Raw genomic sequence first — 26,368 nt, forward strand, 5'->3', positions numbered from 1 at the left:
TATGGGAGATAAAGGCGACCATGGTATATATTGATTATGTAGCTGCAACCTGGATATTTTCATCGCTGCAAAGGCTTTCCCCCTAGCACAAGCTGCTCTGTGTTGGGTGTGGGTTTTCCTTTTCCAACCAGGACTTCTGTGTATAGAATCCTGTCCTTTACTCAGGTCTGAAAATCCTCCCCTATTTCATCAGCAGATGTATGAAAAAAGCTGTGGAGAATGAGAATTGAAAAGGATCAGATTAGTGAGCAGAGGATGCAGTCAGTGAAGATAAAAGTGTGAACTGATGAAAGCTGTTGCTGTGCTAGTAAGAAGCAAGGGGCTGAGCACAGTTCCTCAGCATGCTTCCTAGAGGAGAGCACCTTAACTTTGCTTTTGGTAGGGAACCTTTCTACCTCTGTCCTCTCTATCCTCATGGATGAAAATCTGGAGGAACTATGGCAGTATGAAGTGGCTGTAAAAGTTTGAACAAGAATTTATGTAGCCTGGTGCCCTGTTTGATAATGGCACCGTTGCATACTTCTGGGAAGAACAGCAGTGTTTGGTAATCCAGCAGTTTAGGGGCAAAAGTTTCATATTGACTACTGTGATGACGGGTCCTTACAAAGACCTTTGTAAGCCTAGGCTGAGCTACATTTAGCAAAGCAAGAGGGAGAGCAGTGTGAATGAGATCTTCTCGTGATCCCTGAGATGTGCACAGAAGTGTAACCAAAATACCTTCAGCCAGCTCCAGAGTAGCTTCTAGGACAGCAGTACCCCAGCTGTTTTGATCAACTCAGATTAAAAATGCAAAGCTCATCTTTACAATAGGTGGGACAGAGTTTAGTGAAATGCAGAGACCTGGAAGAAGGGAGGAACAGAAAATACTATATGGGGCATTGTTTCAGACAAGAAGAGTTGTTTGTTTGGTATAGGATTTGAATCACAGGAGGAACTTGTTCTCGCTGCATACGTGAGTGGTTACTTGTCTTGTTATAGAGAGCAAACGTAGCCTTGTTAACATTGTTGCCGAGAGCCCTGCCATAATATTAATCTAAACTTTAGATTTAATTATACCATGGATCTTCCAAATTCTACAGCTTTCTCAGAGCCCGTGGCACTCCTAGTGCCTGTATGAAACAGACCTGATTGTAGCTACCTGCCTTCCTTGCTCAGCTCAGGGCTGTGAGGCTTGGAGTGCAAAGGGACACTTAGGTGTGAGTGACTGAGCTGAAGATGTACAGCAAAGGGGCGATGCCTTGGGTGCAGTACAGGAGCCTGCAGACTGTTCTTGGTTGTGCATGTTATAAACCCAAAGAGGAACAGGCTGTGCACAATCTAACCAACTCTCAACAGGCTCAGCCACAGACTCCTGGCAAGCTGATGCTGTTTATGAAGAAGACTGGCATTAGTTTGAAGAAAAAAATAAATCAGAAAGCCAGTACTTGTTAGACAAAGTGATAAAAGCCCTAACATCGCGCATGGGATTTCCTCTTTCTTACAGGTTTACTGCTTGCTCTCTTCCCCCCTACCTTTTAAGGAGAATCAGGGATTTGAGTTGGTTGGGGTTTGCATGTGTGCTGTTGTCCTCTTCTTGCTTTTTTCCCACCTGCTGGTTTCTCTTCCCCGTATCTAGGCCTTCAAGGCTGATGTGTGCCTGCAGCATGAATGTGAAGGTGTGTGGCTCTGGCACAAGGCCATCCCCTTTCCCCTCTTTACCTCCATAGCATGTGCCAGATCAGAATCAATCAAGAGGACTGCTACAAAAATAATAGCGCTGGAATTCTCTGCTCCTCCTACTCCCCTAGGGCTCCCTGTGCATCATTTAAGCATCGTTGTTAACAGGATGGTGATCCTGTCTCCCCCTACGCTGCTTGCAGAAATGGTCCCACTAAGTGATGCTAGACTTTTATCTCATTCTTGAGGTTCACACACACACACACACACGTACACCCACCCCCCACACCCCGTCTCAGCAGTGTACTTATTCTCAAGTTTCAGTCTAGAAGGTGACCTCTGCGTTTTGCTCTGTTGTGGTGGGTAGGGTGCAAGGGGACCCTGAAGGGCTGATGTTCTCTTTCCTTTCTTTCCCCAAAGATCTTGGATGCATGTGACTCTTCCCATACAGGACTGATGACAGTCCTTTCTAAAGCTGCCCATACCCTGCTGGATAGGAGTGAGAGGTATAACATCTCTGGTTCTTCTTCTGTAACAATTTTTCCCCATGTGAGGGCTGTGTCCCATGGCAGTAGATCTCAGCATACTCGTAGTGCTTAATTATGCTCTGGAGCTGACTTTTAACAGTGACAACTACCCTCCCTGGAGTTTTTCACTAAGGAACCACCATGTGTTTTACATGGGTTAATGAATTAAGTACCCCATGTGACATCAGTCTTTCATTATGCTTGTTCCAGGGGGATAAAGGAAACTTAAGCATTATGGTGGGAATTGACAACTTGTTGGAGCTACGTGCAGACCAGCCAGCTCTGTCCATTAAGCAAAAGTGTGCATTCGCTCTGAGCTGGAGAGCTTTTGGGTCCCGACTTGCAGCCATTAGCTCATGACACTAGACAATGTCTCCTGTTCTCCTTGCCTCTTTCCTTTCCCTTTGGCTCTTCCTTCTGCCCACCTGAGCCAATGCCAAGAGGAGAGCGCTAGTAACACAATAACTCAGGGTGGGAATCTTTCCACTGCACCCTCTCCCCACCCCCACTCCTGTCCATACAAGATTGATAATGAAACCGATACCTTTCACCGGCGTAATTTTCATATTTAATGAGCGTGACTCAGAAACTATTACATTAATTAGTCAAATCCCACAAACCGTTAATGGTGCACGCAGTAATTAATATTGTATTCAATTAAAAGCTGACCTGTTTCAGGTGCCTTCCCCTGGTTTGGGGGGCTCTTTGCAGACAGCGTATGTTCCAGTGCCTGAGGCCAAGCTTTTTATTTTGTTCCAGTGGTGGGCAAAGGAGGTATTCTTTTTTTTCCTGTTTTGCATTTATGGGTTTTTGTCCATGAACATATGCTGGTTTCTCATCCCCCCTCACCCCCCCCCATCTCCAAACATGGCTGCTCTCACTATACAGACAACCTGCTTGCTGTGATTTATGGGTTAGCACAGCGCGGGGCTCACAGACTGGAAAATTTCCAGTTTACACAAGAATTCCCTGAAAAATGAGCTTGGTTAATTTATTTCTTTCATTAACGAGTTTGAACTGTGAGATAATCTTTCTGAAACCCACTACCCTTGCCTTTGCAAAGCCTGAGAAGCAAAAAGGGCTCCTGTTCTACTTCCACAGGGCACAAATTCACATCCAAGCTAGCTGTGGACAAAAAACGTCTGGTCAAAATGTACTTCTGAGACTTCTTTGAAGAGGTGGGGTTTTTTTCTCACCTGAAGGTGAGAGGTGGAGATCCTAGATCCTAATGTTAATGTTTCAGACCTGCTGGTCTGAGTTAGCTCACTGCTGGATCCTGCTGAGGCCTGTGGGATTGCTGCTCGTTGGTTCTGTGGGAGCAGGGTGTAGTCTTGAAGCTAAGCCTCTGCCCAGCAGCCCCCTCCTATTCAGCTGTACTTCGCTGGTTGCCTAAGATCCACAGACTGTATCCAGTAGTTTGCTGTGATGTTTCCTCCTGCTCAGTAGGAGGTGAGGAATTGTACGTAAGTCCAGCTGTGATGCTCCTGTCTGTTGATGTGATCTGAGGACCACTGGAGACAGTGACATCACAGTTGGGAGTTGTTGTTTCAGATCAGTTTGGGTCATTCCACCAGAATTATTAACAAAAACTTTTTGTGGGGAGTTCCCCCCACCCCACATCTTTTTTTCCCCTGCTGCCCTAGTCACAGTTATGGTATGTTTCAAAATGCTCCACAATGCCTCTGTTCCAGGCTGAAGGGCTTGGAATATGCTAGCTAATCCCTTCAACAGATTCAGAGACATTGTTTGGACTCTTTCTGATTTTTCCGATGTTCTGACATACAAGGGGGAAGTGCTGAATACAGCCCTAAGCCTTCTCGCTAAAGTTCAATAAAGAGGAGTTATTGTCACCCATCTGCTTCACAGAATTTGTGCCTGTAGATAAATATTAAAACTGTATTTGTAGTAAAATCACCCTGCCTGCTTCTGAACAATTTGGTATCTGCTCAGACCAAAGGCTTTTCCACTGAATCACTGCTCTCTAACCAAATCTCTTGGTTTCTGATGCCATACTGCATTATTTTCCCCTGCAGATAAATATGTTGCTATTCATACTAAGTTTCTGCAGAACACAAGGGAAAAAAATATGCTAATCTTACAAATACACTACTGTTGCAAAGACTTTAAATAAGAAACACATGAAATATCACTGTGATTTCAGCCTAAATAAGTTTAGTCATCTTTTAAGAAAATAAGAAATGCTTTGAAACAAAATAATACAGATGATTTATAAACATTTATTATCCTTTAAATCAATAGAATTTACTGAGAAGGAGTTTCACTTATCATTGAAGACTTTCATGGCAAATCTAGTAATGGTGTCTGCATACTGATGCCTGTTCATTAATACATCTAAAATGTTTGGTTTTGTAGTATTTACCACGCTTACAATGTCTTTCAGCTTTTTTTTTTTTTTAAAGTTTGTGGATCTGTAAAACACTTTTCCATGGATGTGTGGGCTCCCGTATAGTGACACCGAGCCTCCTGACAATGGGATTGCCTCTTGTAGGTGCCTTTTGCAGTTGTTCTGCAAGTATTTTGAGGGATTCCAGTGGTCTGCAGACTGTAAACTCAAAACCGGTAGTGTGGATGGTGCAGGCATGCAGTATTTGACTTCAGTGTTGTATAGGGCAGGGAGAATGTTGCTTTTTATTCCTTGTCAGGAGTTATTATATACTGTATTAACTACTGCAAAAGTACCCTTTGAGTAAAGTATCGCTAATCCTTTTAACCTGCATGTGCTGCCTTTGGGAGGGTGGTTATCAAGTGGGGATGACCGTGAAAATGAATGACTGACTGGAAGTGCTGATAGGAGTACTTGTGTACTCTGAGCCACCACCACGCAATTTTCGCTGTGGGTCTGGGAATTTTAATGAGGCCCACTCACCAAGAGGCAGTGGGCTGTCCACTCTTCTGCCCTGCTGGTGACACGCTGCATGTCACTGCTGTGGCTGGCACTTCAACAGCACAACACGGTGAGCGCCTTGGGGCTGGGTAAGTGCTGGAAATACGGGATGTCCCACAGGACCACAGTAAGCATCCTGTGATTTTGAAGTTGCATGAGTCAGTCTGCAAGTAAATGTTGCCTACTTCCCCCCCTGCCTTGTCATTCCTCTGAGTTATGCAAATAGAAGATGGACTGTTCAGAATGACTGAAGAGAAGCTGGTTTGGGAATTGTTGTCTAAGTTCCATAGGCCTCTGCACATTTCGGTCTAATGTTTGTGGAAAGCTGATGGGACTTGCTGGACTATTTTAAAAAAAAATATAGGCTATATTCTTGTACCATTGTTGACATGTACCTTGACAAGTGTATTGCCAGGTACAAATGCAAGGTGCTGGTTTAGGTGCTGCACGCAATCGTACAGCAGGCAAAGGAATAGCGTGCTTGTTAATTCCTGTATATTCCTTTGTTGTGGTTTAACCCCAGCCAGCAACTAAGCCCCACACAGCTGCTCCCTCCCTCCCTCCCAGTGGGGTGGGGGAGAGAATCGGAAGAGTAAAAGTGAGAAAACTTGTGGGTTGATGTAAAGACAGCTTAATAGGTAAAACAAAAAGCCATACATGCAAGCAAAGCAAAACAAGGAATTCCTTCACCACTTCCCATGAGCACGCAGGTGTTCAGCCATCTCCAGGAAAGCAGGGCTCCATAATGTGTAACAGGTACTTGGGAAGACAAACGCCTTCACGTGGAATGTGCCCCCCTTCCTCCTTTTTCCCCCAGCTTTATATGCTGAGCATGTCATGTGGTGTTTGGTCTGTTGGGGTCAGCTGTCCTGGCTGTGTCCCCTCCCAACTCCTTGTGCACCCCCAGCCTACCTGCTGGTGGGGTGGGGTGACAAGCAGAAAAGGCTTTGATGCTGTGTAAGCACTGCTCAGCAGTCACTACAACATCCCTAAATTATCAGCAGTGTTTTCAGCACAAATCCAAAACGGCCCCATACTAGCTACTGTGAAGAAAATTAAGTCTATACCAGCAAAAACCAGCACACGCTTAAATGTGATAAGGTATTTCTTGGACAGCTGACTAGGTTGCTAGCTGACAAGTTGAGCCCTCTGTATTCTTTTCCTTCCAGAACAGTTTGTTGGCAAAACAAGTGAGACCTTCCTACATGTTTATATTCTGTAATATAGTGACTCCCTTGTTCATACAATCTGCAATGCTTTGTCTTGAACAGAGAGCCAGATCTCTGACTTGGGAGGTTAGCTTACCTTGCTTCCTTACATTACTATGCTGGACCACGTGGTTAGAGGAACCCAAGTGAATTTTCTGTTATTTTTAGGAGCTGGAGTTTTGAGGAACTGGCGATGCTTGCTAAGAAAAGTCAGGGAGAGCAAAGTTGAGTGCACATTGAAGCTGAGCTCCTGTCTTTCCTCTAGAGACTGAAGTTAATGGGGTGGCATGTGGAATCCTCCTGGTGCACAGCGACACAGTCACTGAATATCTGGCAGTTGTTTTTCTCCCATCATTAGGAAGTTTATTGTGCCTAAATGAAGAAAAGTCTGATTTTTGGGGGGAGGAACATGAAAGTGTACGTTTTTCTTAACAGGAAAAAAAAGAGAATTCTCTAAGTGTTGGTCACTGTCCTTAAGTAGTCACTAAGTGTAAGCTCTAAGACTGGTGGGCAAAAAAGCTTTTGATCACATTGTGCTGAGTTGTAGCCGGTAGGGCAGGTAAACAGAGAGGAGAAACCATGACGTGAGTATTGCTTGATAAACTTGGCATGAAAGAAGAGAAAGAGTCCTTTGCATATGGGCTTCTTATCCTTCTCATTTAGAAGGAAACAAAAATTTAAGTAGTAACGTGTTTCTTGCCTCTGATTCCTAGGACAGTCCCGCTCCTATAATGTAATTTGCAAATTCAAATAAAACTCATTGACAATCTCTAGGGAGAGTTGGAGAAATAAAATATGATTCAGCTCTTCTCCTGCCTAAGAAAGACACTTCTAGATCAAATGACGTTAGGACAGTAGATGTCTGCTGCTTTTTTTTTTTTTTTCTTTGTAGAAACGCCTTCATTTAGTTTGCAAAAATATTGCAGTGAAGAGCTGAGAATATTACTCTGACTGATTTGGAGGCTGGATTAAAACAAATAGTCTGGACAAATCTACATTTTATTTTTTAGAACGTTTATCAGTTAGTCAATCACAAGTGATAAGGGTGGATATAGTTATAAAAATGGGAAGGAGCAGAGAATGTCACTCTAAGGACATGGTACCACACTGAAGCAATTACCTGCTATATCTGTGCAAAAATGATGCTATTTTTTAGCAGCTCTATCGAAGATTCTTCTCAGAGGGTCCTACTGGAAAAGGCCCACGTACAGTTCCTAGCCTTCAGCACTCATCCTTTGGAAAGACAACAGGGTTTTAAAAATGATTCAGATCTGAGTTTTACCCTTCTCCTTAAATCTATTTGCTGTGACATTTCTTTTCTCTTCATACTAATTGTCTCTTTTAAGTGGATGTTCTTGCTTCTACATCCATTAAGTTCTAGCTGGCCTGGGGCTGCTAATTTGTGCCCTTTTCAGTCAACAAGTTCTTAGGAGACCTGTGTTACCTCACTGGTTCTGCCTGTAGGGAAAGGGCCATTTTTCTTTATCTATATCATATCTATGATATGCTGAGCCCATTGTAGCTGAGCTTCTGGACAAGTTTCATTGCCATAATCGGTTTTGTAAACCTGCCTATAGTGCATCCATACTGACAGGCACGTAAACATAGACATGATGGCTAAAATCTGGACATGCACAGCCAGAAGGACACTGTCTAAGATCGTAATGTTTCAGTAGCGTAAATCTACAGTTAAAGAACATAATGCTAACAGTCCTTTGCCTTATCTTTTCTGTTCCAGCTCCATCCATTTGTTTCCTGGGTTCTTATAAAGCATAGTTCATTTCATCAGCGGCTTCTTCATTGCTTCTGTGGCTCACAGCCCTCTGCCTGGTATCGGCTAAATCTTCTAGCCCTCAGCCCAGAGACTTCTTATTCACGCTCTTAATTGTTATTTTCCAGGGACTGAATGAGTAACTCCTTGGCTGATGCCTAATTTGTAGGCACCTGGAAGCCTCCTGGTTTGAGAGCACCTGCTTTATTACGTGTCTTTATTTCATATATAATGTGGACAGGGGCATTGCCTTGGCTTTTACTAAGACTCCTGCAGGCCAGGTTCTGGCCTGGTGGAAGATCCTTGAATGTGCCCTGCCTGTGAACATTCATGTACACCATCGTAATACGCTTCACTTATTAGGAAGGTTGCCCTTTCCTTCTGTTCCAGTTGAGGGTCCTCCCTCCTCATCATCTCTGTTGCTACATTTCCATCATGCCTTCTTGTTTGATTATGCACTCCTCTGGGACGTTGCCTATCCATCCTGCTTGGAATGGAAGTCACCAAACTATTCTGTTTGGAACTGAGCCACGCCTGTCAAAAAGAGAGTACTAGCTGTGGTCCAAAGCATGTGTGGTTCTCTTAGGTCAAAAAGAAAATGTCTGGGAAAGTACTATATTTTGATTTTATTTTTTCTTCCTTGCATACAAAGAAGGTACATAAAGTCTTGTTTCTTGAATGTAGTAAGGGCAAACAGAAAGCAGTGGGGTTTTTTGTCCTGATAGGACTGGCTAAATCCCAGCCCAGGTCAAAGCTGTCACCTTTCTCCTCGGGCCCTTTTCCTTTGCTTCCATGATTATCTTCAACTGCTGCTAGATACATCTCCACCAATACAGGTTGTAACTACTACATTTCATTTCTCTTGGAGACCTAAGCAAGAAGTAACTCGGATTCAAAAGACTTTTCCCTTGTAGCCCACCATCTTGGATGGAACATGTAAAGGTGACAAATGTAGCATCATCCAGGGTTAGGCTTGGAAACTGATGGTTGCCAGCAGCCTCAAGTACAACATGGTGTATCATGATCTTAAACCTTCCCAAGAACTGTTTTGATACCCTAAAGATGAGAATCTTCACATTACCCCTATTTAGTCAATGGTGGTTGGATTAAAGAGCACAAGATCTGGCTTGTTGGACATGGATACCTTTCAGAAAGGAGGAGACCTCTGCACTTTTCTGTTCACAATACCAGAACTGCTTGTGAGGATGATAGTACCCATGCATAAGGAAAGCAGTTGTGAACTCTGCGCATCCGTGTCTCTGTGTATATATGTGTGTGTGTCTCCATTTCCAGCACAGGAGAGAATTCAACAATATTTCACCCAAATGAGAAATGTTATTCTGCAGATTAAAGCCACGCAGTGCCTGGTTTTGTCTTTATTTATGCTTTTCTATTTCCTTCTCTGCTGACATGGGTGCACATGCCGGGAAGCACTGAAGGACATAATTGGCGTTGTGAAAAATTATTGGGAAGCCAGGACGTTCCCTTGCAGTGATCCCCCCCTTCTCTTTCCCATCTGTCACCATCTAATGTGACAAAGTTTTTATCGGGCATTGAGGCAGAGGAGATTAAAAGTAAATACTGCAATCAGGAAGCAGCTGGGGGGAAAATGTAACACATTTCACACTAAGCTGAACAGCTCATCAACTTAGCCTTGTATATCTACAGCGGATGAGAGGGAGGGAGGGCTGAAGGGGGATGGTGTGGCTCAACATGCTCCTCCACACTGGGAGGCTGAAGAGGATCGTGTGTTTTCCTATACAAATAGGACTCGGTGCTTTCTGGCGCTTGCTTTGGGAAAGAAAAACCCCCAGGAGTGCTGTAGTTTTGCACTTGTGTTTGTAACAAGCTTCTGTAAAATGCTGTTTGCATATATTTTTGGTCTCCCTTCCCAGTTTAGTGATGATCTAGGGTAGTGTCATGTCCTATTCAGCTAGGAGGGCTTTACCAGATGCGTAGCTCTGACTGCTGTGGGCTCCTGTCACACCTTCCCTGGGGAGCCGCAGGATGTAAAGTTTGTTGGCTAGATGGAAGGCCCTGTCTACAGGCAGATACAGTCCTGTTTTAGGCTCAGGAAGCTTGACACTGAGATTTTTGGTGCGCACTATGCTGTGCACTCTTATATTCTGTCTAAATTGATTTGCCTGCAAAGGGCAAGAAACTTGAAAATTTTGTGCCGTGTTGCTTTATTCTTATTTGTGTGTAAAAACTACGGTATTTGAGCACTACCAGTCATGTTCTCTTCTTGCAAAGCTTTTAAAAGTCTGTTTTCATTTCCAAAACTGCTGCTTGTGACATCTTTTTTTCCACAGTGCTGACACAGTGTAAGCTCAGTGCTGGCGAGCAAGAGTAGACTGATGCATGTGGAGGGCTGTCAGAATCTTCTCTTTATCCTTGGGACAGATAAAGCTATGGAAAGTGATGCAAGTTTCCCTGTCATCCCTGCCCCTGTGAATGTGTCTGCTTCTATGGAGGGACAGGATTCTCCTAGATCAGGAGAATCTGTCTTCAGCATTTGTTTGGTCCTTGGCTTTGCAGCTGAGTGCCAGTAAAAGTCCAATCAGTGTCATTTCTGCTGGCATTTTTTCTGAGGAAAGCTATTTTGCCAGGAAGTGGACTCTGACTCTGTTACTTTAATTAACTTGGTATGATTTCCTTAATTTACAATTACTTTCTGGCTTTCTTGTCACCTGTTCTTCAATTTGGATGACAAGTCCTGTATTGTTAGCAAGTTTGCTAAGGATAAAAAAATCATAAAGTCTTTCCAAGTATTTGCTGAACAGTTAGATCGAGCAGTGTCTCCTCACATGGGATGAACTCTTTTTCGTGTGCTTGGTAATCTTTCAGGGTTTCTGAAAGTACAGAGTTTGTTTCCTTTCTAGTCTGACAGCCGTGGTTCTGAGGTAAATTGTAGTTGTTTTTTTTTTTTTTTTGGTGGCCTTCAGTTTCCTAGCTCTTCTGGCACAGCTGTGGCAGGGAGCCTCTGGGGCTGGTGGTGTGTTGCTACGTGGTGCTCTGCGCTGGTGGTGCCAGCCTGGGGCCATCCAGTTAGAAGAACCTGGTCAGGCTGTGGAACGCATTGCTAGGAGAAACTGCATCCCAATGTCAGACAGTAACTATGGGATGATTCTGTTGTTCCTCTAGAGTCCAATTGACAGATTGTAAGAATGTCTTAATGTCTTGCTATTCTACCAGCATGCCTGTTCCTCCTTACAAGTATTCATGTCAGCTTTGATCTCATGAGTTAGTCATTCTTAGTCAGTTATAAAATCCACCGAATAGGACAGTTATGGAAGTGCATACTTTGTAAACACTTGTTTGGTAACAAAAGTGGAAGCTGTAACATCCTAATTTATAAAAAAAATCCTGCCACTAGACTGCCAGGGATGTGTATTTTGTCTGCTTAACAGCATTTACATTATTGGCTAGAGACCTCTGATATATCTATAGCTAGCATGAAGGGAATGAGGTAAGGATTTAAAATAAGGCAAAGGATCATTATTATACTTCTTCCAGTATCCCTGCGTTATGAAAAATTGCCGAGTTATTGGGATTTTTTTTTTCTTTTTAGTAGCTCATATGAGTTCAGTAACTGCTTACTAGTGTTTGGCAGCTAAATTCTGATAACACTATCAGCAACAAGCAAGTACCTGCCCTCATTATGGAGCTACTCATTTGCTCTGCTCTTGATGCACTTACATGCTTTATCTCTTAGGTCTGTGGGCCTTGATCTGGTCTCCTGTATCATTGTTTCTCCAAACATCTGAAGGCCGCTGTCATCTTACAGACCAGGACTGGGCGTCTTGCTCTTATTCTCACTCCCCTCCTGTTGATGTAAAAGCCAGAAGGAGAGAAAGGAGCCATGCTGGCATGCAGACTGTAAGACACAAAAGGAATGAAAAAAATGAGGGAGGGGCTTGGGAAAAGTGCTAGATGGGCAGAGGAGTGTGTGTGCAGGAAAGATCAGGCTGGACCTTGAAAACCTCTAAGGACAGAGATTCCACAGTCTCTCTGGGTCACATTTCCTCTGCTTATTTATGGTGAAACATTTTTCCTTACATTCAGCCAGAACCTCCCTTCTTGCAATCAATTCCAGAGTGTCTCATTCTCCTGCCATGTGCCTTCACGAAGATCCCGGCTGTATCTTAATAACCTCCTTTAGGTGTTGGAAGGTTGCTTAGGGTTCCTCTTTTGCTAAGCAGGCCATTTGTGTCAAAATGTTCTTAATTTTCTCATAAATACAAAGCACTTAATGTAAAGTTGAAGATTAAATTGAAGAATTTGAATTGAAGTAAAAATGAGTTGAACTTTAGCCATACAAAAGTTGTGAAAGCTAGGCTGATAAAAAACCCCACAACTTCATCACACTGTGGTGATCCCCTAAAATTAAAGAATATGTGATGTAAGCTTTAGGCTATATCCTTCATCTTGCAGTTCTTCAACACCATGACCTCCAATGAAGATATTTTGAAGAGAAACTTCTGACATATCTAGGTATTAGAGGGAAGATGTCTAAGAAAAACTGATGCTCCATTTAAAACCCATGCTAAATGCAGTTATGCATTAGATATGACTGAAGTCCTCACTTAAAATATAGATGACATGGAAATACAGAAATGCTATCGTGTTCACTGAAGTGGGAGAGCAGTCTTCAGAGGAAGCAGTGTCTGGTTAGTGTGGTCTCATGCCCTGGGTGAGCAGCAGGGGCAGGTGTCCTGCATCTGACTGGCCTCAGCGTTTGCTGTTGGGCAATGCTTTTGTTGCGTTCTTCCTGCTGATACCACAGAAAATGTCTAAGGCTTCCTTGTGCTTCAGCATCCCATCTGTCATCACATTCACCATAACCACCTTCCACTGAGACCAAATGGGCAGGACGTTCACAGCAGGGAGAGAGAGTGGGACAGTCCTACCTACAGACTCCTTAAAACCTCACTCACTTGTCCAAAAGATTTTACTTGTATTGGACAAGCTGCTAGAGCTGACCAAAACAGAGGTGGGACATGCATGACTGAGGGATGACTGCGGCTATATTGGCCTGAACATATTATGAAAGTGCTGGATAAATTCTCCCATGTTTTCTGTGTGATTCCCCCTCCCCTTGGCCCAGGAACGCATGGTACATGGCGCCTTTCAGGCTGATGCTGTCAATCCTGCTGCTATATTTATTTTTCAAGATATTCATGTCTTGAAGAAGAGATTTTTTTTTTTCCTGTCTTAACATTTGTCATCTTCCTTTTTTGATCTGATGTTAATAAAGATTATGGCAAACAGTCCGTAATGTACTAAAAGAGGAAAGGTTCTCTTCCCTTTTTATTTTTTTTACTGTACTTACTGCTGTAATATGTCAGTATAGTAATTCTGATAGGCCAAGAAAGAAAAGACAGGGATCAAACCTGAAAGTTATATGTAGTTCTAGCACTACATTGATACTTTTACCTTCAAATATCTATGAGCTATTTCTTTTTGGGTTCCCAGAGAACGCATTTGGATTAAAATCACTTAGGAACTCGGTCTTTCACACAAGCATTGGATTACTTGACATGATTTTGTCTTTGATCAGATTAGAACCAGCACTGGTACTACAGCCATTTCAGAAGTGATACAGTGGAGAAAAGGTACTTGGGAGCTTGTTCAGCTTACACCCATGGCGTGATAGGAGCCGCTGTTGGCATCTCATTTTCAGAGGCAACGTCTTTATTTGAGAATTTCTGCATTTGTTTTTATGCACCTCACTTAACTCTTTGCTGAAGTCATGGAGGTAGAGATACTTTTGCTCCCTTAAAGCTTTTAGACTGAGTGGAGAATGTGAAAAAATACTTGAGTTGATTACCTTTTGTCTCAGTCACGAGTTCCCCACTTTACCCTGTAACCCTCATGCCTGGAAGATGTGAAGGCTAGATTCCAGATTTGGGACTCCCTTTTGCTAGTCACTGAGGTGGAGAACAACAGCAGTTGCTGGAGCCAGGCACACACTTGGTGTATTTCCTTCCCCACTGAAGGTAAACAGAGGAGAAGGCAACTGAGTAGTTTGCTTCAAAACGTTAGTGCAGAGCATCATGCTGTGACTAAATATTTGCTCAAAATTGCCAGGAAGGTTGCCAGAGCTTTCCTTCTGTTTCATTCTTCTGCAACCCAGAAGAAACCCGTGCAACCTATATTGATGGCTCTTGATGTTCAACTGCTAGTAGCTTTCTGTTTAATAATGTTTAAAAAAACCAGAAGGACCTGATTGGTTCTAGCAGCTACTGCCTCAGGGTATGGTCATGTGAGCAGGCAGGCTCTGCTCCTGGTGGTGTTGTCTCCAAGGAATGCTTTGCTGCAGGAAGGCCTGTCAGTAGTGCCGAAAGTAGCACTTTCCTAGAGTTAGGTGGATGCTTTGCTGCTAAAGATTCTGCCTTTTGGATAAGACATAAAACTGAGGTTCAGAACACTTGCATATTTTTATAAGTGTTCCTTGACTCTCTCCTAGGTGTATTATAAGGAGTGCTTGTGCTTTGTTTGGGCAATACCAAGTACTGTGATGAAGTGCAAGTAACTCGATGGGATTTATACAAGCTTATGAAGCGGAGAATAAACCCCATAGTTTGCACAGTAAATCAATTTGTAAAGCGCTTTGGGATCTTTCTGGATGAAAGGCGCTATATAAATGTAAGCCATGACCATTCATCATTATTGAATATGAAATAGAGATATACACTCTATCAAGCTAGCAGCAATAGGCTTGGGCTCATGATTGCTCACAGGACCCAATCAATCATCAGATCACGACATAATGCAGCTAGAATAAAAAAAGAAAACCCACAGCAAATCATTCCAAGCAATGCAATTAATGGACATCCAGTATAAATAGTAATCTCAGTCAGGGAGACTGGGCTTTTCCTGAACAGAAGAGTTGATGCCAGAGCTATACAGTGTGAAAGAGAGAATTACTAATCTACTGTTAGTGGGGAAAGGAAAGATTCCTCACCAGCAGTACGCCATATAGACATCCACTACAGCCAGACTAAAAAGCCATTGCATCTGTGCTTTTCAGAATTGGCTTTTCTTTCCCTGTTTGGGAAATGGAACAGAAAAATGTTAGCCTTTGTTCTACACTGAGTTACAGAGATGCTGTTAGTTTTTTGCACCAAGTTGTAGCCCAGGCACCTAACCCTGTCATCTAACCTTGGTTGTCGTCTGTAGCATATATGGCTCTTGCAATGCAATATGCACAAAAACGTGGTCTTCATAGGATGCAGGGACTGGGACCAGATTGTGCCTTGCAGGCTAAGGTCTATGACCTGTTTCTGCTGCTCATCCTTGGAGAAACTAACTGGCATAAGCATGCTCTATTTTATGCCAATTAAGTTGAAACGTAGGCTGCTGCGGTACTCTGCTTCAAGAGCCAAGCAAACTGAGGGCTTTCTTCACTTGTGCGAGAGCTCTTTCTGTCTATGTATTTGCCTTATGAGGGAAGGCAGTACCTAGTCTGGTACGAGTTTCCCCTCCTCCCCACTTCAGTTGTGCTGATACCTGTCGTCTTAAGCTGCTGTGATGCTATGGGATATAATATCCTGCTCTTATTGTTTGTTCACTATTACCTAAAAGAGATTGAAATTTAATAAAATATAAGGGAGGGGGGGTGAAAGTTAGAATAAGAAAGTGGCGGGAAGGGATCAGCTGTCCCATTACATAAAACCTGTTTAGGAGGAATGAGAAACTCCCCTCAGCTCTTCTACTGCCATGATCACCAAGCAGTAGCCTGTAGATTATATATAGCCTGTAGTGCCCTGTATTGTCCCTGCAGCTATCTTCATCTCCAGTACAGAGGTGTAGCCTGACATGTTCTGGAATCATTAGGTGGAGCAGATCTGGTGTCATAGACACCCCTTCTGTGCCAGAGGTGCTGCTGTTGTGATTCAATATCCCATCAGGAGTATCACTGTAGGATTGGGAGATGGAGGATCCTGAACTATCAGCCAGTAGTTCTGGTAAACCTTGTGCACAAGACCTTCTGACAGTCATTAGTGTGGCTGCTTTCACTCGTGCTTTCCTGTAGCTTTAGAATCATGTGTGTGCTAATAGCAGATGAAACTCAGCTACTGCTTGACCTTGTCAAACTGGGGCAAAAAAATCAGTAAATGGAAGGATCAGGTTGGGGAAGTTACAGAGCAGGACTGCAGCCAATTTCAGTAAGGTTTATAGCTTGGTAAGATGCTCAGGCAGTAAAATAGATAGTCTGGTTATAAGCAAGAGGTCAAGAGTAAGTGAATCTCTACCCGACCTGCCCTCAGTCGGTAAAACCCCTGGGCTCAGCCCTTCCACACCATGCTCCTGGGTGGAGATGGGCAGGGTGTCTGTGCATCTTCTGTTTTATCTGTATCTGGGTGCAGCTCTTGGTCTCCCCTGCCTCCAAAGGTTGTGTTACAAGCTAACAGGAAAGTTCTTGCAAAGATTTCTGAGACTGGATTGAGTCATGATCATAGAGGGAGCAGCGTGTATTGAGCAATCCATTATCCTCTTCTCATCAGAGATTAATTGGTAAATGCCCATTTTAATTCTTATCTCAGTAGGTCTCTGAGAACCCATAAAGACAGCAGTTGATACCAAGGCTGATAAATAAAGTAGAAGTATGTTTTCTCTTAACTTTTCCTAGCTTTTCTTCAGGAATGAGATTACTTGTGAGGCAGGATCTTGGCCATAGCTTGTTCTTTTGTGTTTGAAAGTGGTGCCATTTCAAACAACCCCTCACACTTACATCAGCAATACATATTCCAGCTCTTTCCTGGTTTCCCATGCCACACACCTTTCAGGTACATCTCGGATCCATGCACATGAATCCTTGTAGTTGTTGTTTCCCAACTCTGAAATCCTTATCTTTGCAACACTACATTGCAATTGCATTGTTATTTCTAGCAGCAATCAATATCCTTTCACTCAGGCTTTTAATAGCTTCTTGATTAATTAATTAGTTAATCTAGCTAATTTTATAGCTTCTTGATTAATCAAGTAGTGTTTTTTGCAGTACTTCTAAATGTAAAGTTGGTATAAGTAATAACCAATAGGATATTATTAATCACTGTTTTTGTTGTAATACTGTTCTAATTGGCCAAATCCTACCAAATAGTTTACTCAGACTGAATATTTTAATACTAGATCTGCCATGGAGTTCTTTCAGTTTGTGTGAGTGGATGTTAGTTATATAAGGTCAGAATAATGAAAACAGATACCATGAATTTATTTTGTTATTACTCGGAAATAATACGTACAAGACAGAGTAACTTAAAAAAAGAAACTGTTAAAATGATCAACTCTCCATTAAAACTCTGCCATGTTATAGGAACCTGCTGGAAGCATATGCTTCTATAGTTATTGTATTCACCTGTTGTTTAGACTGTGAATTCGCCTGGGCAAGGATATATCCTTCCAGAATGCTGGTCCCCTTACAAGATAGATTCTGGTGTATAAGATTAATATATTTAAATAAGTCACCTAGTGAATTTCTGTATTTGGTGGCACTTTCTTTCTTTGGTTAAGATTATACCTGGAAAGCTTTACTACATGCTGCGCCAGTGCTTAGCATGAATGCAACTAATATGGCAGCAGCTGTGGACCTTTGTTGGCAGGGCTTGTACCAGCCTGATCTTTTCCCACTCAGCACAGTTCCAAAGATATTACTGTTTGCATAGCTACGTTTTGTAAATGTGTCTGCATTCATCACAAATTCCTATCTTACTTAAATTGTGGGGAAGGAAGGTGGAAAGGTACTACCTAACTCCAAAAACAAGGAAGAGAAGTTTTCTAGGCCAATCAGATCACTAGAAGCCACAATGGACAATCGTGGTGTTATCTGAGTAAATAAAAATGGAAGAATCGCCGTGACAGGATTTCACAGTATTGAAAAAATGTGAAATCCTGCCCAGGGCAAAGGCAGGGCATGAGAGGAAATGACCCAAACTATGCTGTGGTTTTTATATTGCCATCTGGAACGGGTTTTGGCTCACTGTGGCTAGCTCTCCAGAGCATCAGCTCAGTGCCCCAAGGACACAGTCATTCTGTTCCTACCCTGTCTTTAATTTAAGTAGCTGGTCTAGGCCATTGCCACAGGTAATGCCCCAACATTGATTGCACCCTTGACCGACATACCTACAGTGCTGGACAAAACGGATCTTGTCTTAGGAGATTATAGAGCTTGGGCACTGTGGAAAATAGAGCAGATAAAGGGGAGAAAGCAGCATACCTGCAGGGTGTTAATCATTTAAAATACAACTCAGTAGAACAGATACTTTATTTAAAGCCTAACAGCTGTGAAATCTGCTCTAAACCACCCACAGGAAAGAGAAATAACTGTGAGTTAAAACATAAATAGTGCCAGAAATCGAATGAGTCAGAGTATAAAATCTGATGATGTATACATTGAGGAGGTAGGTATAAATGGGTATGGAACTAGGTTCAGGAGCAATGTTGTAGATCTGTTCCTAGGGAAGTGGTAACATGTTTAGGGCATTCTGGTGGAAAAGTGCAGTATGGTGAAAGCGTAATGGGCTCCTGAGCCACCTTTCTCTGCACTGCTCCCTTCTGTAGTCTCCTCTCCAGAAACCTGCACTATTTTCTGCTACTCTATTGACCAGGCATGTCCTCTTTCTCCTCCTCCTCACTCTGTTCATTCAAACTCAGAGTGAGAAGATGAAGGGGGAGTGCTCAGCTCCTGGCCTTTTCTCCACTCCTCACTCCCTGGCCTCTGCTCTGAACCAGGATAGCCTGAGCCAGAGAACTTTCTTTTGCCTACAGCTGAAGAGATTGTGGTGCAAGGATGTGTCCCATCTGCTTCCTTTGATTTTGGTAGCACGTATTTGCTCCTTGTTTGCTGTCCTCAGTGGACCACAGATGATCAGGCTGTCCTGCTACCTCTGGTGCATGAGATCTCGGAGAAGGCAAAAGTTGTGGCATCTTACACAAACATGTAAGGCACGGATACTGCACTGGGACAAAAGGTAAAGTAGGAGGCGAGGGAATACAATTTGCAAATCATGCCTAAATACCCCCTAAATTTTCAGTTGCAAGCAAATCCAGCCACTCCCACAAACCATCTATTTTCTGTTCTGCTCATGAGGTGTATTTACGGCCTTTGAATTACAAATTGTATACTGATTTTGTGATGTTGCTAAGGCATGTTGGGAAGTGAATGTTGTTTTTGAAAGAAGTGTGGGCTAGAATCCGCATGGCTAGAGCGCAGCTCTGCAGAAAAGGACCTGGAGGTCCTGATACACAAGCTGAAGATCAATCAGCAGCATGACTTTGAGTTAGTGGAGGTTGAACACATACTACCTTGCATTAATAGGATTGCATACAGCAAGTCACGGAGTGATTATTCCCCTCTATTCAGCGATTAGCAGGGCTGTACCTGGAGTCCTGTGTCCATTTTTGGGCTGCCCCATGTAGGGAAGATGGTGACAAACAAGATGTTGGCAAGTCCAGCCAATGCTGACAAAGATGGTTAGAGGACTGGAGCATGTGAGATAAAAGGAGAGGCTGAAAGACCAAAGTTTATTCAGCTGGGGAAGAAAATCCTAAGGAAGATCTAATTCTATCTTTCAACTGCCTAATGAGTAGTTGGAGATGACAGAGACCGTTTCTGTTTGGAGGAGCACAGTAAAAGGATGAGGGGCAATGAATACAACCTGAAACAGGAGAGTTAAAACAGCTATAAGGAAAAAGTTCTCCATAATGGAAGTGGTTGCAGAGGGGCTGTTGGCTTCAGGGAGTCACAATTTGTCCTGAGCAGCCTGATCTAAGTTCAAAGCTGGACCTGCTTTGAACAGGGGTTTGGACCAGATGACCTCCAAGGGTCCTTTTCCATCCTAATCACCCTAATTCTGTGCTTCTAGGTGTGATTTGTAAGACAGCTACACTAAATTATGCAGTGAGTTAACTTGGACTATGGCAGACCAGAATAAAACTAGTTCCTTGCTTTAGCAAGAGAAGTGGGCAGGGCGCCACATGAAGTACATGAGTTTTGGTGCTTCAGCTTTCTATCGAACTGAATCAGAAGCACCTCCTGAAGAAACGGCTCCTTTGCACAACAGACCCTTTGGTATTATACCATAGGTGTCTCCAGATAGATGGTTACATGTGTATGAGCTGCCCTCATACACCTAGCTAATGATGAGTCTCAGTGGCGTTCATTAGAACTAGAGGAGGAATGTGTCCCTCTGAGTTTATTTGCACTTGATAACTGCCTGGGAGAACCGAGCAGCATAAACAGAGACTGAAGCCCCTGCTGTGTGACCTGCCCTGCTGAACAGGGAATGCTGTGGGAGCTGGGCTGGCAGTCAGACGTTGTTTGATGCTGTCTTGGTTGTTTTCATGCAGCTTTATTCTGTTGGAGGGAGTATCAGAGTGCCATAATCTGTCTTGAGTTCTGCTGACTGAGAGAGCTTTTGAAAACGGAAATCCTGAAGGAGTTCCTGTAGTTAGTGCCGAGTTTCAGGTAGCATGAGAAATGCATTTGTGTGCTGTTTTTGTGAGCCCGTTTCCAAATGTTTGCTTGTTTCTGCTCATTTTATGTTTACCATTCTTAGAGTAATCTAGCTAGGACTTGGTCTTCTGCCAGCTACGGCTGGCAGTGCATACTGTGTCTTGGGATATTCAAACTGGGAATAGGTAAAACTTCCCTTGGGGGCCTGTGCTGCAATGAAACACGTCACCCATAGATACGGTGAGACTTCCATCCTTAGAAGTTTCCAAGACTCAGCTAGACTAAAGTTTCCAAGACTTAGCTAGACTAAGGTAGAGCTGACATGTTCTCATGGTGGTAGTAGTCCCATTTCATGACTGCACTAGATATCCCCCAAAGGTTCCCTCCAAATGATTTGATGAGCTTGCTGCATCAGGACAGCTCCTCCTTTCTAAAGACCCCTGTTCTCACAGGAACAGCAGATCTACTCACAGGGTAGACGGGTGTCTTCCATCAAACACAAGCTGCAAGGACCTCTTGAGCTGAGACAGGTGCATTGTACTACATCTTGGGGCTGGCCTGGGTTTCCTGGAGAAGGTGTGATATGAAGGGGCTTTAGATGCTGAATATGCGTTCTGCTGTGCAGCTGCTGACTTGTGCATCTCCACGTTAGCTTTGCCTCCAGCTTCTCAGCTGTGTGTCAGCTGTATGGAGCCAGCAGCAGGCTTGGGCATGGCTAGATAAGTCGGTGTGTATATCTTGTGAACTTGCACAGCTCAGCCCTTTCTTCCACCTCACACTGGAGAGTTTTGCCTCCAGCTTAGAACCATCTTCTGAAGATCAAACTGTAGTGGGGAGCAACAATCTATTCCCTGCTGGCAAACAAGAATAATATGAAGAAACTATGGTTCATCCAACCTAACAGAGAATTAATGACACTTGCAGAACTGTAGGTCTAGCCCTGCTGCACTGAAGATACAATATCTGATGGGAATACCCCTAGGGCCTGTCTGCTGGGGACAACTGAACTGAAGTTGATAGGTGATCTCTAAACCTGCTTAGTCAAATTGGTGTGGATTCCACTACTACATCCTTGTTTCAGTGGGAGAGCAGCTCCTTATATTTTGTCTGGTGAAGGTAGAGAACAGGTTTAAAATGAGATTTCAGTTGAACTGGTAAAGCTTTATCATGTATACAGGTGATTGTATATTACTTTCAGGGCTTTACTGCTAGGTTTGTATGGATCAAAAAGTTTCACCAGCCACTGCCTGGCTTATAAAAAATTAATTGGTAGGATAAACTTCACTGCAGTGGTGTGTTGTCAAAGCTGCAAATAGACTTGTGTTCTGCTTCTCTTCTTGGGTTTGCTAGATAAAAGCAAGGAGACTGGCTGACTTCATGCTGCTGTACCCAGACCAGTACAGCCCAGTGAATATGAGAACACTTACTGTATCACAGACCTGCTTCATTGTTTTGCTTTTGGACTTTTCTGCAGTTTTACCTTATGCAGCTGACCCTTGGGTATTCTGTCAGTATAGGATGTGCCAAACCTTTCCAGGAGAAGCATGTGGTTCTGCAGAGCCACACACCCCATTACTCACATACAGTAGCTGTGCACGCACTGGCCAAGTGCTTGCCCAAGTCTCACGCTAGGATCTCTGGAGGTACAGCCCAGTTGTCCATGTTGCACTAACCTGAAAAAATCTTGTTAGGAGTTGTTTTCGCTGATCTTGCAAGAGCTTACCTGACTTCCTTGAGCCTATGTGCATAAGTACTCTTTCTTTGCCTGTGGACCAAGTGAGTCCGAGTGTGCTTTCCCTCTGCACCGAGCTGTGGAACAGCACATGTGCAACAGCTCTTCTGCTTGTGGCTGCATTGTTTATTGCAAGAACATTCAAATAAAGGCCATGGAAATGTGATTGAATGATTGAACTGAACAGTGCCGTGAGCACTGTAAGTTTGACAGGCTTGAGGTCTTCCTCTACCAAAAAAAAAATATAAATAAATAATTCGAGCATCGGTGAGCCATGGGGAAAAAAATTTTTGCAAGTATTGACAGGATTATGTTGTGGGAAATGCAGACAACTGAGACTTGCTGGCAACAAAACAGTCAGACCCCAAAACTGTGCTGTGCATGGAAACCATGAGGATGTCAAATGCTGACATGGACAAGGGCTTCTTTCACATATTATGTCCACAGGAGTTGGTGCAGTTTGTTTGGGGTGGTCCTGTCATGTTAACTATGTGTGTGCTGGCATGGCAGGGTTATGAAGAGGTCAGTTTGTGTAGCAATACATGCCGTGCTCACTAAATCAGTAACCACGTTTTGAAAGCTCCCTCCAAGTAATCAGTTCAAAATAGTCTGGACTAAATCACTGCTTGTATGTCCACACTCCGCCCCCACCCCTCAGCTGGAAACCATCTTCTCTCACATTTGAAGGAAAAAGATGTGACTTAGACTTTGCACAGAAGCCAAAGCTGTTCTGAGGCATATAGTGTTTCTGTAACAATGAAGTTATTGGTGAGAACTTGGGGCTTCTTCCATTTATACCACAGCTTTCCCAATGTTGAAAACAGATAAGCTTTATGCCCTATTTGCATATTCCTTGGGCATGCCCTGAATGATTCTTGAAATGAAGTCCCAGGACATGCCATACCCTAATGAGCTCTGTGGCCTGTTCCAGCATCTCCTCTGCCTCTGGGCTTTTGGAACTTTCTTCACCGACAGCCTTTCATCTTTTTTTCAGGAGCTTGCTATGAGTGATGGTAGGGTCTGTTCTTGGTGCGGTGTGGGCACCAAGTTTGATTATCTGTGGAAGAGGCAGATGTACCTGATCTGTTGCCTTCTGCTGTGCCCCTCTGAGATTATTTTATATCTATTGCAGCTATGTCCAATTGAAAATTGTAATTGCAGTTATATACAGGAAAGCCAAACATATTACAGTACGGGTCTACATAGATATCTTAGAACATCCTACATGAACTCACTTTCCGGGGCACTTCAGTGTTGTGAAAGTTTTCAAAATTTTACTGTTTCTTTTATCAAATTCATCTGACTTTTAAAAGAACCTCATTGTCCTGTGATATTGTCACAAGAGGGCAGAATCGGGGTTTGTACATGCAGTAACATTTAGCACAACTGAACAAAGAGCTGTGTATCAGCTGAGCTGTGGTAACAGCTGTGTGCACAACTAGCCTGCGGCGACCATGGGGTAATTCCACTTAACGCTGTCTTCTTCTAGGTTAAGTCAAAGGACCTGGCATCTGACACATGCCAGGAACATGCATGTGCTCAATTATCAAGCTAAGATTACATGCCATGACTTCTTAAGGCTCAGTAACTTAATTGTCTATCTGAGCCCTAAAGGCTGTTTGTGTACCTTGAGTAGGTATCTTCCCTAGGTATTTTTATAAAATCAGATGGCACTGGTGGCATGTTGGGCTCTCTGGAATGCTCTGAGGAACCTGCAGCTCATTCCCTTGCTAAAAAGCTGCCTTTGGAAACTTGGGACTAAGTGAGAGCAGTCCAGGCCCAAGTGAGGATATCTTCATCCTCTGGGAACTCCATCCTTACACATAGCTGAGTTGCTTTTGCCGTTGCAGCAGTCTCAAGTTAAGGGTGACTGGAGCTTTGACTTAAATCTGGCTGGCTGCTACAATAATCGCACAGATCACTTTGAAATAACTCACTTGCAAATGCATCCTGGTTTGCTTGGATACTTAAAATATCACAGAATTTTCATTACTAGGGAAACTTAAAATAGTCTTTCTTTTTTTTTTCTTTAAGGTTAAAAATACCAAGACCAGCACTACATTTTTAAAGGATTTGTTCGTTGTTGTTCAAAATAATGGTTGTGATTTGGTTTCCTATTGATAACAGACTTTGAAACTGTCTTTAATTTATAAAGAAACTGGTCACAGCTTTGGCATTAATAAAGCAGTCAGAAGTGCCTACTTGAACTAGTCTGCATCAGTTTGACCAGCTTCTAAGATGATTAAGTTAAATGGGTACCCGTTTGTCTGTACGTAGACAAGACCTCGGATATCATAGGGTTAATTCTATAGATAGTTCAAAAAAGTGAACAAACACCCAGGTTTCTCACCTTCTAACTGACTCTGCTGAATAATCATCAGTGACAGCACAGAATTGTGTGTCCTCTGCTTTCTGGGTGAGAATCGGGAGGATGTAGTTGTTAAGACATAAAACATGTCCTTTAAGATGGCTAAGTGTTTACCAGCAGGTGGCACAGCTACAGGAGGTGCTGTATTTAATGTTTTCCTGTTAATCCTCTGGAAACTAGGCATGAAAGGAAAAACAAATAAAGAGACTAAGTTTGTAAACAGACTTTATGCCTGAGCTATGCAGGTTCCTGAATGAATCGCATCATAACTGATCAAATACATTCTTCCCAAATTAACACCTCTTTTAGTTTGCGAAGAAGAACTTGTAAGACTCTAATATTAATAGGTTCTACAGAGCTACACACAACTATAATTGTAATCATCCTTGTTCAAGAAGCATCTCTATGGAGAGAGGCTACAGGTCCCACCATGCAATGGGGAAGGCCATTCAAATAGAGGTGACTTGTTGGGTGGGGTTGGTAGCCTCTGGAAACAGTGCCACTGTACAGAAGAGGGGTGAAGGATTTTACTCTGCTAATGTGAATTAGGAGCTTGTCTTGAACTCCCAGCAAGTTGCTCTCATTCAGGCTAAGTTTGGGTGACCTCAGTCTGAATCGTGGAAATTGTTCCTCCTGTTTTTCCTTTCTCCCAGCTGATGCTTGACACTTGAGATGGCTCTGGCTTGTTATCTGCTTCCCTTTGTGGGGACAGAGGAACCTGTGCTGTGTGTGTGTGAGCATGCATGTGTGTGTGTCTGGCTGCCTGTCATTACAGCACTAATGGAAATACTGCACGGATCACAACTCTCAATTAGCTCCTCGGGAGATTGCTGTGACAGCCAGTTACTGAACAGCAAGGCCTGAAGGAATGAATTAATTTGTAGTACACGGCAGTTAGAGTCACAGTGTTAGCAATGGAATGAGACAGCAATAGACCCTTATTAGGCTCAGGCTGTGTGATGCAAAAGACTGTTACCTGGGGGACCTCTTTTTTTTTTTTTTTTTTTTTTTTTTTTTCCTCTATCACCCCTCCCCCCCTAGGGTTAGGAAGGATCTTGGCCCATGAGTGAATGAGTTTAGAGCTCTTAGTTCGGTCTACGGAGTGGCTGTCTGCCTGAGGCTATTTGGCAGCAGGCAGTGGGCTTTCATTCAACACAGACAAGGGCATGCTGCTCTCCTCCTGGCTCGCAGCCAGGCGGAAGCCACTAAGTGAGTGGTATTCAGGGGAGGTAAGGCTATCTTCCTGTCCTCTTCAAACAACATCTCTCTTCCTTATTAGTTCAGATAACTGTATATCATAGAGGGTATCCTAAGGCTGCTGCACCAGGGGATGCTAGTGTCTTGCCTTTGCAGTGCTACACTTAAACACAGAGGAGCAAACTGTACTCTGTAAAACATGAGCATGCAGCCAGTCTTTGTGAAGTGCTCCTAGAAAAACTGGGGATCTTCATAGACAGCCTGAGGTTTCCAGAGCTGCTGCCCACGAACAGCCATGTATGCCTTGCACCAGCCTTTCTCTTCTCTTGATCAACCACCAAGTGAGAAGCAATATAAACCCAGTGAAATTTTGGGCATGCTGCTTGTTTTAGCTGAGACCTCCAGAGCTATGTGACATGCAGTAAGGTGAAAATAGAGGAATGTTCTCGGAGCAATCCTTGCAGAAGGTAAAAAACAAGAAAGGAAACTTGCCTACAGACTGTAATGAATTTGGTGCTTGAGAACAGAACTCTGCTGGGTTGTTCTA

At 43.3% G+C, this 26,368-nt stretch overlaps 1 long non-coding RNA gene across 5 annotated transcripts in view; it reads left to right on the top strand.

Moving 5' to 3' along the window:
* LOC130152900 (uncharacterized) overlaps positions 1–26,368 on the top strand; it is a 158,710-nt gene that overhangs the window by 67,186 nt on the left and 65,156 nt on the right. The window lies entirely within an intron of this gene.

Source organism: Falco biarmicus, chromosome 7, assembly GCF_023638135.1.
Source record: "Falco biarmicus isolate bFalBia1 chromosome 7, bFalBia1.pri, whole genome shotgun sequence".
Classification (NCBI taxonomy): Eukaryota; Metazoa; Chordata; class Aves; order Falconiformes; family Falconidae; genus Falco; species Falco biarmicus.